Below are 14,281 nucleotides of genomic sequence, written 5' to 3' on the forward strand. Positions count from 1 at the left end.
AGCTGGTTAGAGAGTTCTTTGAAGACTCCTCTCGGGGCGGTAAACTGACTTTAAAGAGAAGAGAAGCCATCAGGAAATGGGAAAAAGATACTAATAGGACCGGAGGGTCGATAGACAACATCAAGAAGTTAGAAACTGCTTTAGAGAGGCGAATCCATGTGAAAGATATCACCGACGGCTTTATTTACTCCGGAACGCACAAATATGGGGGCCGTGGTGCGCCTATAGTCATCTACCAGCATAACGCACATGCGTGGCGCGAACTGCGGTTCCCAAGGAAGAAGGAAACGAAGGTCTATAAGAATTCTCCATTGGCAGAGTTAATCCATGAGAATTCCATTTGGTTGATGGACGCGGAGGGAAGTCAATTTATGACGCAAGACGGCACTTTGTATCGACCCGAAATTGAACAGCTGCGCATTCAAAGCGCCTGTGAGACTTTAGGGGAAGACTTCTCTGACGAGGTCCTTAGCAGTCGCAGCTTGGACTTCTTAGCGGCCAAAAAGAGAAACGGGTGGAAATCCACACCGGAGGAGTTCAAAGATATAGCTAAAGCTTGTGTAGAACACGGTCACGGTGGTCTTTGGAACATGGAGTACGACGAAGACGAGTACGTGTCTCTGGATATGAAACATTGTTACCCCGCAAGTTTTAAAGGCCTAGGAGATTGTAAGGAATATTACGACCGTTACGGACATCCAGATTCGCAGTTCTTTCGTGTTGCGTTGGATGGTCACTACGACGCCCCAGCAACGGGGTTCGTACGGTTAACCAGCTGGAAATTTACAAAAGACTTACATCCAATAATCTATGCGTGGTACGGAAAGCACCTGCAGGAGAAAGAATGGATACCGGTGCCCCTATTGAAGTTCTTTGAAGAGCGTAAACTTTTAAAATACACAGCGCATGAAGCCATACTTTGTCACAGCGCCTTTACGCAATGGTTACCGGAGCATAACCCCACGGCGCGTGTGGTCATAGGTAAATTCACGCAAGGCGCAAAAGAAGGTGAAAAACATATGCAGCGGCGCCTGATAACGGACGAAGGTGAGCTAAGCTTCCTTATAAAGCGCGCACATGATGAAGGAACAATGGTGTCTGTAGAGAAATGGGATTACCTTGTAGATGATAAACTACACGAATGGAATGCGCTGTGTTATTACCAAGACCATCGACCGCAGTATTATCATCTGCGTGCCAGCATGCTTGCCTATGCGCACATTAACCTTCTCGCGATGCTCCTGCGGTTTGACAAAGAGGACATCCCGCGCGTAGCCACGGATTCCTTGTACGTAAAGCCCGAAGTGTTAGAAAAGATGAAGGAATTCTACACCGACGACGAGTTGGCGGAAAGTGGTCAATGGCGCGTTAAAGATGAGGAGATAAAAGCATGGAGAGCACGCGTGGAATATCGCGGCGAAAATACTTGGGGCGTCGTAATGCCCACAATGAGGCCCATGCCAACCGTAAAAGACCCCATTTCTTACCAACGCTTCTCTTACCTTTACGGTACGGGAGGTAGCGGTAAGACTACGCGTGTGTTAGAACTCTTTCCTAAGATAAAAGTGCTAACTCCAACGCACCGTTTGGAAAGAGAACTCTGCGGTATGGGCTACGACGCGCAGACCTACCACAGCTTCTTCCGTTGGAATGGTCAAAAGTGGGTACCTGAAGCCATCCACGACATACCTCCGGTGATACTTTGGGATGAGATTTGCACCGTACCTTTGGAAATCCTGCAGGAGTTCGTAGAATTCCTTCGTGGAAAGTGTCAAGTAATATTCGCCGGAGATCCCTGCCAGCCTCCTCCAATAGCCGGAGAGATGCCCCACGAATGGCTAAAAGAAATGGTAGACTATCATGAAGAAATTAACGCAGATTACCGCAGTAAGGATCAAATAAGAAACCTGAAAGCGGAACTTCGGGGCCTCAGTGATGCCGAGCAATGCAAAACACTGCGCAAGCGCGTACGAGCGAAGTCCTACGAGGACTTTCTGTACACGTGGCATCCAAAGGATTTGGTGTTAAGCAGCAAACGCGCAGCACAGTCTCGCATACAAAAGGATTTGCTAAATATACACCGAGAGCGCTTCCCTACGCATCCCGTACCTGTTTGCTACAAACCCCACGACACCCGCATGCAAAAAAGAGACGTCTGGGTACCTGGTACCGACATCCAACTGCAGAACGCAGTAACGCACGATAAAGCCTGGGTACCCATAGAAAAGGTGGAAAAAATAACCTCCCATCCAGACTGGCGCTTGGGCTATTGCATGACAGTCCACAGCGCGCAAGGGCTTACCATAAAAGAAACCTTATGGATCATAGACCAGCGGCTGTGTTGGAGCAACCTTATCTACACCGCCGTAAGTCGTGTGGAGTATGCCAAACAGTTGAAAAGAGCCTGGGGTCCGCAACTGCGTTACGATAAGACGCCAGAAGACATAGCCAAAGAGAACATCGCCAAGAAACTCCTTCGCTACAAGCGGCACGACGAAGAAAAAAATATGACGTTCGACCTATGCGTGGACGACGTCTATAAGAAAGGGGCGCGGTGTGCCAAATGTAACATACCTCTACTATGGAGGTTTGACCCAAATGACGATCAGCAGTTCTCCGTGGATCGTATCAACAACAAACGCGGGCATTGCAGAGGCAACGTAACACTGACATGCCTAGAGTGTAATCGGGCGCGCGGTGCTGCGCTACTCTGAGTCTTTGGGAACTATGAGCAGCTCTTCCATGACAAATCCACGACTTGGGCCATTTAGGTAATACAACACGGGTTGCCCTTCCTTGGTGACGGACTTTGAAATCTCATACGTTTCCAAAGACCAGTTAGGATCCGTGGCTCTCTTACTGCCACCTTCGAGTTCCCCCGGCTGATAGAGGTATCTGACCACTATGTTGCGGGGGAGCTTTTTTTCCTTCAGTCCGACCGCCCTTGAACTTCTGACGTAGGACTTGTGTTCCACGTGTTTATATTTTATAGCATCCTTGGGTTTCATTCCCGTAGTCCTGGCCGCCTCGTTATTCAAAGCCGCGATGACCTGGGGGAGCCGCTGTGTCCATTCCCTGTTGCGTTTGGAGGGATCTTCCAGCTCTTTCCAATACTGGTATCCAAAGAGACGCTCGGCCAAGGTCTTATTGAATCTTTCGACGATGCTCTGACCCCTGTGGTACTCAGCTTCGGCTCTCCTAATTTTGGTGTCGTGGTCTTTCAGGGTCTTAGTAACCACGCCCATGAACTCTGTCCCCGCATCCACCTGCAGCAGCTTAGGCCATTTCAAAACGCGCTTATAAATCCTACCTAGGGCTTCTGCGACTTCCCCAGAATCCTTGCTGGTTATGGGTTCGGCGTCTTTGTATCTGCTTGCGATATCAACTACGGTCAAAGCGTACCTATAGGTCTTTCTTCTCACCTTGTCGTGCGGTAAGAAAAGCAAATCCGCTTGATGAACTTCATTGGGGGCATTTACGGTAAAGCTGGGCCTGGGAATGTACTTCGGAACGGGAAGATAGACCTGCCAGATGGTTTGTTTTCTTAACCAATTCTTAGCCGTTTCTTCTGATACCCTGGCCGCGGTCGCGAGTTTTTTAATAGCTGACGCTCCTTTCCAATAGCCTTCAGGTCCATAGTAAATCCTTTTGAGTTTGTCCTCTACGCGGCCCATTATATGAATTCCAAAACGAGATTGATCTTGCGTCCGTTGAAATCCACCGTCTTTCCATCCACTTTAATGGTGATGTTTATGCTTTCTACCAAATTAGACAAGTCATAGCTTAAAGAAATGGGAGTGTATTCTACTGGGTCAAATGGATTACCTTTGGGCAGAAACTTGGACATAAGAGAAGACTTTTCTCCATTGTTGTAACTATTGACTAAATCGCAATAGAATTCGTAAGAGGATGCGACTTTCCATTTTACAGGCACGGCCGTGTTGGTAATTGTCTTGCCCGAGGCACATAATAAAGATCCCAATGGGTCAGACTTTCCAAAAGTTACTGAATAGTTTGGCATATTATGTTTGAAGGTCATTTCGTGTGGTAATCCCGTGGTGAGAGTATAACCGCGCTTGGCGAGCTCCTTAGCAAGGGTGATTGGCGTGTAATGTCCATCGGGTAGCATTTCACCTTGATATTTGCCGGGCGCCTTAAGTACGTTGACCATGCCATTGACTAAATTATACCAAGAATTGTACAAAGAGCAACTAACCAGCCGGACCCTTTCCGCGCGGATGGGAGGATTCAGATAAGTAGTAAAGTTATTCTTGTCGCTTTCCAAAAAGACGATCATTATATTAGATACGCCAAGGCCACGCCTCCCGCCAGCCCTGCGATTCCTACAAAGACCAGCTCATTGTCTTTTTGTTTCTTAGAAGGCTGGTAGTAATCCTTAAACTGAGGCTTTCTTAACCTAAAGTCGGGGTGTGCTTGCGCATAGAGCTTAAAGGCGTAGTCTGTATTTTCAAAGTTCTTATCCGCCTGCATTTTGTCTTGGTAGTTCTTGTCCAACCAATCCCTGTAAGCTTGTCTTTTTTCATTCCAAGCCGCCACGTCTCGCTGATATTTCTCCAGCGCTAAATCATGCCTTTTCCTCTCAGCAGCTGCTTCTGCGCCTTTGTCACCTCTAACTAATCTATCCAAATACTGACCACCATAATTAGCTCCAGTGAATGCTAAAGCTGCAACAATTCCACCTACGACCACGCTAGCCATTTATATATTACGTCGTAGGTAGGTACTTTTCCTTCCGTAGGTAATCCTTTAGCATGATAGCCCCGCCTACGGCAGCGGTCATCTTAGCAAAATTAGCGAAGCTCTTGCTTGGGTCTTCAGTAAAGCCTTCTTTGAGCACTTTCTTACCTACCCAACCAATACCCGCAACGATGGAAGTAATGATAGCTGCTTCTTCAACAGTTTTCAACAACGCGGTCGACATTATATTACAAAGCGAGAAGGTTATTACTCCATTTCAGGGATCTTACTCTTAGGGGGCTCCTGCACGCGATATGTTGCGGCCTCCCACTTTACTTTTGGCTTCGTAGCCCGCCATTGTAAGTAGAGGCTGCCTGCTGCTATAGCAATTCCTATCGCGCCAATGACGTAGCCTGGATTAATAAAGGATTCCTCTTCTTTCTCTTCTACCTTTTCCTCCTTTTTTGCTTTGTTCTTCCTGTTCATCTCCGCGAGCTTCTTCCCCGCGGCAACTCTGCCTGGGGATTTAGCCTTGGTGATTCGTTGCTCCTCTTGGGGCTGCTCTACCTTCGACTCTGGTTCCATTTATATCTAAGGACTTGAAGGACTTGATAAGTAACTTAATAGGACCTGAGCAAGTACTTAAGGACGACTTGACTAAGTACTTGACTAAGTACTTAAGGATGACTTGGGAATGACTTGACTAAGTACTTAAGGATGACTTGGGAATGACTTGACTAAGTACTTAAGGATAACTTAACTAGGTACTTGAGGAGGACTTGAGGCGACTTGATCAGGTACCTCAGCAAGTGCTGCCTGGAAGACCTTTTCGACTTCTCTGTCCTTCTTGAAGTCCTTCCAAGATGTTCCGAAGGAACCTAGTACCTCCTTCAAGTCGACGTGCTGAGCTACGTGCAAAGCTGCAGAGGCGACTGCCATTAACTTACCGCACTTCAAAGACAACCAGCCGCAGGTTATCTTAAGTTCTTGGGATATGACATAGTCATCTCTTATGTCCTTCCGCAGTTGCTCCACGTCGTCTATGGGCAGCGCAAGTGCAAGCAATTTAGTCGCAAGTTGGATAGCGGAGTCTGCTACGGCGTCCGTGGTCTTACTTGCAAGGGCAGCCTCGTATCTCTTATGGAACTTTTTGACTTCCTCTTCTGACAACTTATTAACCTGCTCATGGGTAAGTTCCTTGCCTATCATTTCTTTACACTTCCCCGAAGACACAAGGATGTTAAGTTGTTCCTTGAGGTTACTTTCATCTAGCTGTGTGGGGACTTCATCTAAGAGCTGCTCAATATCCATATACATTAGGAATCATAGATTCCAACCGTGTAGGGAAATCTCAAAGAGAAGATCATCTTGGAATGTTGGTGCGTTTTTAAATGCCGCATGTATTCGTGTAACTGTTCCTTGGATATTTCACCGCCGTAGTCGCTTAAGATGGTTTCCAGGTCGGACTTGCTCGGCGTATAAAATACGACCAGGGAGCCTATGTTTTCCCTGAAGGGCTTAGAGACGCTGGTAAGCTGCTGGGAAAGTAACCAAACGCTGATATTGTCGTGTCTGCCGCTGAAGGCGAGCTTCACCAACTCCGAAGTGCGCTTTTTTACGTCGTCCCCACAGGCAATGTCATCCAATATGAGGAGTGTCTGTGTATCTTTAGGGAATTGTCGATGCCAAAACTTAAGATGTCCAGATAACTCGTTAGGATCTAAGATATCTACGAAGAAGTCGTCATCTTTCACTCCTATGCCTTCCCAGGTGCGGTTGTTCACGTAGGTGGGGCATAATAGCACGATATAGTCGAAACGGTATCTAAAGGGTCCTAATAGCTGCTCCACGATGAATTGGGTCTTTCCGCAGCCGGTGGGTCCTACTATCAGAACATTGCAGGGAATATGGTTCGGATCCATTATATATACGATGGACCCAGTGGACGCAGTAAGAAGAATTGCCGGCGACGCAAAAGATAAAAGAGACACCATAGAAATGCAAAGGGAGGAGATCGATCGGCTGCGGGAGCGCGTGCAGGAATTGTATGATGAAATGTGCAGTCTGAAGCGCGCGGAAAGGTTTGGTGCGCTTTTGACGATGGCCGGTTGGGCAAAAGAAAGCATTAAGGACTTTATGTGATATCCTATGTAAATTGCGTAAGTCATTTAAAAGATGTCTTAGAATGTTGAGTATAAGGTTGTTAAATTGTTAAAGACATACTGCATGAGTCGTTTAAAAGATGTCTTAGAATGTTGAGTATGAGGTTGTTATATTGTTAAGGATGTGCTGTTTTCATTAAGAATGGGATTTACACAAACCTTATTCTGAGACATCTCTTAAAATAGTAGTCTTAACAATTTAACAACCTTATCTTTAACATTCTTAGGTGTCTTTTAAATGACTTACACAATTTACATAGGATATCGCGCATGAGTCATTTAAAAGACACTTCAGAATGTTAAAGATAAGGTTGTTATATTGTTAAAGATATATACGTGTGCTGTTTAAAAGACACTTCAGAATGTTAAAGATAAGGTTGTTATATTGTTAAAGATATATACGTGTGCTGTTTAAAAGACACTTCAGAATGTTAAAGATAAGGTTGTTATATTGTTAAAGATACTACTTTCCTTAAAGAAAGAAATAACCTTATTCTTAGGTATCTTCTTAAAAAAAGAAATAATAGTCTTTAACATTCTGAGGTATCTTTTAAATGACTCATATGTATATCCTTATACTTAACATTCTTAGGTGTCTTTTAAATGACTCATGCATATATCTTTAACAATTTAACAACCTTATACTTAACATTCTGAAGTGTCTTTTAAATGACTCATGCGCGATATCTTTAACAATATAACAACCTTATCTTTAACATTCTTAGGTGTCTTTTAAATGACTCATGCATATATCTTTAACAACCTTATACTTAACATTCTAAGACATCTTTTAAACGCAGCTGTATGCTCCCGTAGACCTGTTTTAAAAGATGTCTTAGAATGTTAACAATAAAGTTAAAAATACGTTATATTGTGGTTAAGGTACACTTAAGTATAAATGAACTGTTCAATGTGTAAAAAGGTGTTCAGCACCAAGCAAAGACTACAATACCACGTTCGTCGTGGCGTTTGCACAAAGAAACCAATTAGTAAAGTTTGTAAGGATTGTGGTAAAGAATTCAGTACCGTTCAAAAGATGCGACAACATCAAGACAAACGCATTTGTGGGCTTTGCAAAGGCTGTAATAAGGAATTCCCTAACACCTCCGAGCACCTGAAAAGGGGCGTCTGTGAACAAAGCAGACAGTGTAGTTTCTGTAATAAGATACTAAGCAGTCGTCAACGTTTACAGACGCATCGGAAAACACATGAAGTCAACTATCGATTTCTCTTTGGGAGCTACGACTTGGAAGGCGTGGATTGCTACCAATGTGCGGATTTGATGTGTCGCTGCCCGCATAAAGAGGATTACTTAAGGAATCGCATAGATTACCATAAGAAGATAGTCCGTACTTTCCCCTCTTTTGAACGCGCAAGGCGTTCCGTGGACTAAAAGGGAGTATTGGAGGCAGGAGTGCGATCGTTGTGGTTGTGTCAGAGAAGAGGAACATATCTTCAACTGCCTTAACAAATAAACGTCCTTAACAATATAACAACCTTATACTCAACATTCTGAGACCCTTTTAGAATGGGGTTTGTGCAAAGAGTCTCAAATCCTGATATTGTTGTTTGTTAAGTATCATCAAAACGACAAGAAAAATAAGGACACCCTTTAAAGGTATATGCTAGCCTACGCAGCCACCTTCTTAGGAGGATTCCTAATCACCCTTTCAATATATGGACTGTATTACGTGCGAACTACCAGCCGATTGCATTACGCCCCCAAAACCGCGTAAAAAATACACCTGCCTTCATTGCGGCAAGGTATTCCCCGAAGGATCCTTCGTTGGTCATTGGTGCTCGGCGGATCCTAAAGCGCAGCGGACCCTATTAGACGTCCTTACGAATGCAGAGGACTCTCAGGCTCATACTTAACCACGTCAAATACCCACCTGCCATCCTTTTTACCATGACTCATAACATGGGTAACATCCTGCCCTTCGATGGCGTACCTTATCCTATCGGGCGCCCAAAGGGTGTATATTCTTTTTTTATCCTTTAAGACCAAGCGCAGGCGGTCCAAGTCTTCGAAGACCACATAATTCTTTATCTCATAAATCTCCCCCACCACCAAATCCCTCCAGTGCGTTTGTATGAACTTTAACTCGTTAAATTTATCCTTGTCCATATATTCTATGGAATATTCTCAAATGCGTTCCCAAAGTCTCCGAGGCTTTAAAGCCCTTACAACACCACCTGCAGGGAATTCGTAGGTGTTCAGCATACGCAGTGATCTCCCTGCAGATTTCGTCGTAGTCGCTGCTTACGAGCACCTTATAGCCGTTTTCTTCATACCTCTGTAAGAGTAGTTGCTGATCCTCAGATAACCTGCCATTGCCTTTTGGGGTCTTTAGCTCTATGCAGAATCCACAGTAATGTGTGTGCGCATTCAAGATCATTAAGTCGGGTTGACCGCGTTGATATCCTTTCTGCCAGCACTTTATACGTTTGCCGTCTGAATCCTGCAGTTCGCCTAGACCAGGGGCTATGAGCATTTGGGGGTAAAACCTGCGGATGTAGTCCACCACCTTTTTATGTAAGTCGAACTCATTTTCTATTTTGAATACCAACTTGTTTGGACCGTCAAAGCGCCTTTCATATTTACCTGTTTTCCTTAGCGCGGGAAGGACTTCTTCGAAGACCCAATCCTGGAACTTTACGGCCTTTGGCATCTTCGAACTACATATCAGCTGATACAACCCAGGTTCGGAAATGAACACGGAATGTGGATGCATAGTAGAAGGGGCACGATTCGTTACCCTTAACTCACTCAGCCTTTTCTGGTACTTCTCAGACACGTGGTCACTAATAGCCTTTTTGGTGTTCTCGTATTCCAACGCCAAAGCCACCTCCTTCGCTTTGAAGTACAAAGTTTCGCCTTGCACTATGCATTGCAGTTTGGTTTCGTTGTTTTCAAATACGCGAAGCATTGTATATCTAAGAAATATTTTAACCTTAATATGCAACACTTTTAAGTTGGTTCATTTCTACGCTCAGTTGCGCGTCTGAGACGACGAAGATGTAGCAGTTTATCTTGTCATCATTGCCCGCGGAAGCATTCTTGGTGCGTTTGATCTCCAATGTTATGCCATCCTGCGTATTTACCAACCGCAGACCCTGACCATGTAGGTCTTCGTCGTTAATGGTGCGCATGTCAATCCATAACGCGTACTTATCCTTAAAGAATTCCTCGGGGCTAATTTGGTCGCCAAACTTACGCTTTGCCTCCCTGTATACGTCTACGGGCTTTATTCCCTGGGAGTAGACCTTGTTTGGAACGCCATTTATGTTCACGCCGACGTTAGTAATGTTGGGGTTGTGAAAGGCCTCGGAGTCGCGCTTACCGGCTTCGTAGGGTTTGGCAAACACCAGCATTAACCCCGTGAGACTTCTTCGGGGGAGGTTAATGCTTTGATTGATAACCTCATCCGTCTTATCCAAGAAGCTAAATGTCTTATACATCACTACGTGGTCGTAAAGGAATGCCTTTCCGGAGCTGTATTCCATACCCGCACTTCGAGCCAACTCCTCAGAGTAGACTGTCTCGTACTGTAATTCCAAGTTAGTTATCTTGTAGGGATCAACAGCTCCACTGATTGCGCTGTCCATTCCTCCTATAACGTTCGTAGTGTCCGCCAAGGTTACTTCAAACTGTAACTCGGATAACTGCCTGGGGTAATACACGCCATGGTTCGTAATCACTTCAAAGTCCAAAGGTATGACGTACTTGCTACCATAAGCGGTCTTTACCCTTGTTGCGTCTGCTACTGCGGTCGATCCGCTAGCTTCCGTAGGCGCCGGGTCGGTGTCGCTGCGAAGCTTACGAAGAATAACGCTTCCAATTCCCTGCTCTATCTTTTGTGCACGGTCGAAGGCTGTTAGCCACAGATCCTTATACGTGGTGAACAGATCGTACCTGTTCAAGTCTAAGAGGGATTCCCCGGCAAACTTGATTCTCATCTTAGAGACGAGGTTCCTGCCCACGTTATTGACGGTATAGCGCTTGTCTGCGGTATCTGGCTGCACCGCTAGGTCGAACCTTAACGCCAAGGTGCCGGGTACTAAGACTAGGTTATCCGTTAGGCGGGGAACGCCCACATACAGCGTCTCACCTGGCTTTGCGCTGCTGGGCGTGAATGTGACCCGGTGAAAGGTGCGTTCTGCTTTCAGCCCGCCAACCTGCTTAGGTAATGCGTTGGGATTTAACTTTGAGCTTGTCATATATAATGGAAGTAGAAGGAACGGATTTTGACCCCCTTACCGAAGAAGGCCAAGTCGATATTAATGACGAAGAATATGAACCCTGCTTCCTGATGACAATGTAGACCCCCGAGGCCTTTTCGATAAATTGCTGAGCAAGTATGGCGTCAGGGCCCGCGATGCTATGCGTTCCTTGAGAGATAAATTTAGGTCTAAGAACCCCCCCACGCCCATTCCAGAATACTTACAAATGGAATCCCTTGGCGTGCGGTCGGACTTAATAGCGGACCTCATCAAGGACCTAAGAGAGCGATACCCAAGCCTAAACCTGGCTCTTTTGGACATCCAAATAGGAGACAAAGGGCAGGTTCAAGTTAGAGAATCGGGTAGGGAAAAATGGTATAACCTGTATCAAAGGAAGAATTCCCACCTGCTTAACAACCAGCTTCCAAAAGGAGTCACAAATGCGCTTGGAACGCCCAACTTGACGATGCTAAGCACTTTGACTCAAAAGGAAACAGAAGCTGCTCAAAGGGCCTTCCGTAGAGGTATTTTGAACCCTGCCACTAAAGATGCCCTCAGATCCGCAATCAGACTGCAAGAGGAGCACCGGGTAAGACTCGAACAATTAGAGACCGTCGAAGAGGAAAAAAGCAAACAACTTAAAGAACTTCCAAAAGATAGCGACGCGACTGGAGGCTTAATGAGATACTTAGAGAAAATAAGGACTGAAAGGGAAGCACTTAAGAATGAAATACAGGAAAATAATATAACCATCGATGACCTTACGCGACAACTTGATATGCTAACCAAAGATGAGGGTGGCATCACTAAGCTACTTGATGATTTTAAGGAGGACAACATAGCATTACAAAGCAGAATAGAAGAATTGGAAGATGAATTCATGAAACAAAGTAGGTTAACCAATGAGAGTCATGCCGCTGAAATTGCAGACTTTAGAGCTAGGTTGACTGAGTTGCTGGATGAAAAAAGCGGTGTGGTAAAAAGGTTACAGACTGCGGTAAATGAAGCGGCGGGGAAAGACGTAGAACTACAGCGCTTAGGACAAGAATTGATGGAGTCTGTTGACAGAGAAAGGCAAGTAATGCTGGACAAGGCAGTGGCGGAGGAACAAATGCGGCAACTTCAACAGGCCGTCGAAGACTTGGAGTACGAAATAGATCGACAGCGAGTAATAATCGAAGATCAAACTCGCCCTGAAGAAGAAAGGGAGGCAGCCCAAAAGGAAATAGAAACCCTTCAGGAAAGAGTTGCGGAATTACAAACGCAAATAGAAGGTAAGGAAAAGGAGCTGGGGCTTACCACCAAGGAAAAGATAAAAAGAGCCCTTTTGAAGTATGGCGTGCCGCTGGCATTTGCGGTCGCTATTTCCAGCGTAGTAGGAGTTATCCTATCCACGCTTAAGGCTACGGGCGCGGGCGTAAAGAAATTAGGCAATGGACTAACGGACTTGGGAAAAAAGATGGCAGCCGGTCTTCCTGGGCTGCTTGGTAGTGTTCTTAGCCTGACACTTAGGGCCGGCGGAGAACTGTTGAAGTTCGTGGGGAATAACATCTGGATCTTGGTTGTCGCTATTGGGGTGGTACTCCTGAAGAAGATGAAGGGCTAATCTTGTCCTTGTATGTTATGTCGGGCTTATCGTCGTTGGGTGCCCGAGGTGTTCTCGACTTGGGATAAGTAAAGATAGTATTCGCGCCACCTTGATAATGCGGAACTAACGGCAGCACGCTCATAGTGCTAATGGTCTTATGATTCCAAACAGCGTTCACCACGTCGCCCTTAAACGTCGCGGCATTAAATACAACAAAGCCTTTATACTTATCACCTCCTGCGGTGTCGCTGGGGCGAAGTTGAAGCTTCGCGTATTGACAATTAACTATCATATGAAAAGTCACCGGCGACTGATTTTCCCTACTACTTGAAGCCTCATACGTAAAGTGTGATGAGTGCCTCTTATTTTCTTTTTTTCTATATGGAAATAGTGGGGTATTGTTTTCGTCAACAATTCTAATCCCAAGATTACAGCTATTGCGTAGGTTAACGTCAAGGGTGCATATCAGTAATCCTAAACCACCAACCTTTACCCAAATTTCGGTATCAAACCACTCATCCCCTTGGTAATAAATCTCCCCTAAATAGCAATGAAAGCCTTCTTCCTTTACGTGTGGGTTCATATATTTAAAGACTCATTACCGTAAGGGTGCTAATGGTAGCGTGATTATAGGCTGTATCCCTTTGATTTTCTATGCTATTTACCGTAACCTTTCCCGTATCGTCTACTCTTATCTGCAGCTTTACCTTTCCATGGCAATCGACGACCATGTGGAAAGTCCAAACCGATAGATTTTCGGCGCTGGTTGGGTTGGGCTCTACGGAGAAATGCGCAGGCTCCCTGTTGTTTGTCTTCGCACGCATAGGCTGTAGTACGCCGTTCGCATCCAGGAACCTAAAGCCGACGTTGGCATGGCTGCTCGTACCAATGCAAATACTACAAAGGATCAATTTCTTTCCTGAGTAGTTCAAATTCACGGACATGCCCGTGACATCAACCCAAGATGCCTGGTTGTATTTTTTCTCGCCTGCGTAAGTCGTATAGACACAATCTACTCCAGCTACGTAGGGGTTGTTCATCGCCATATATAATAACTCAGACCAACGCCCGCGACTGCTAGGCCGGCTTTTAGTAGGTTATGGTCATATTCCTCGGTAACCTTCTTTACTGGTTTCTTTGGCGGCACGTACGCCTTTTTTAATGGTTTTTCTACCTCTTTTTTTGGTTTCTCTACGAAGTGAGTAATGCCCTTGGTCATGTCAGAGTTCACGTCATTCACCCCAAACTTCATATCCTTAGTAGCTCGCTGCAGCTTGTTGTTATAACCCACAACGGAATTGGCGTTAATAACCAAATTACTTGGCATTAACCAACAACCAGGCGACAAAGCGTAATCCAGTCGCACTTTAGACTGCTGCACCGCTAATTGATATCTCTGCACCGATTTAGATATGTCATTTTCTATTATTGCAGACTCAAATAAAGTTAGGAATTCTTGTTGCGTTTCCTGTGAAGCGCCTTGGGATCCAACAATGGGGTTGCGGGTATTTACCTGCGCTCCCAGGATGCAGTACACGAATGCCTCTATGCTACGGTTAATCCTGGCTAGGTTTCTTAGACCTTTTCCTTTCATTAACACGAACGGATC

Source organism: Actinia tenebrosa, unplaced genomic scaffold, assembly GCF_029948245.1.
Source record: "Actinia tenebrosa isolate PJP-AT-01 unplaced genomic scaffold, QUT_ActTen_1.0 PGA_scaffold13__45_contigs__length_12533684, whole genome shotgun sequence".
NCBI classification, from domain to species: domain Eukaryota; kingdom Metazoa; phylum Cnidaria; class Anthozoa; order Actiniaria; family Actiniidae; genus Actinia; species Actinia tenebrosa.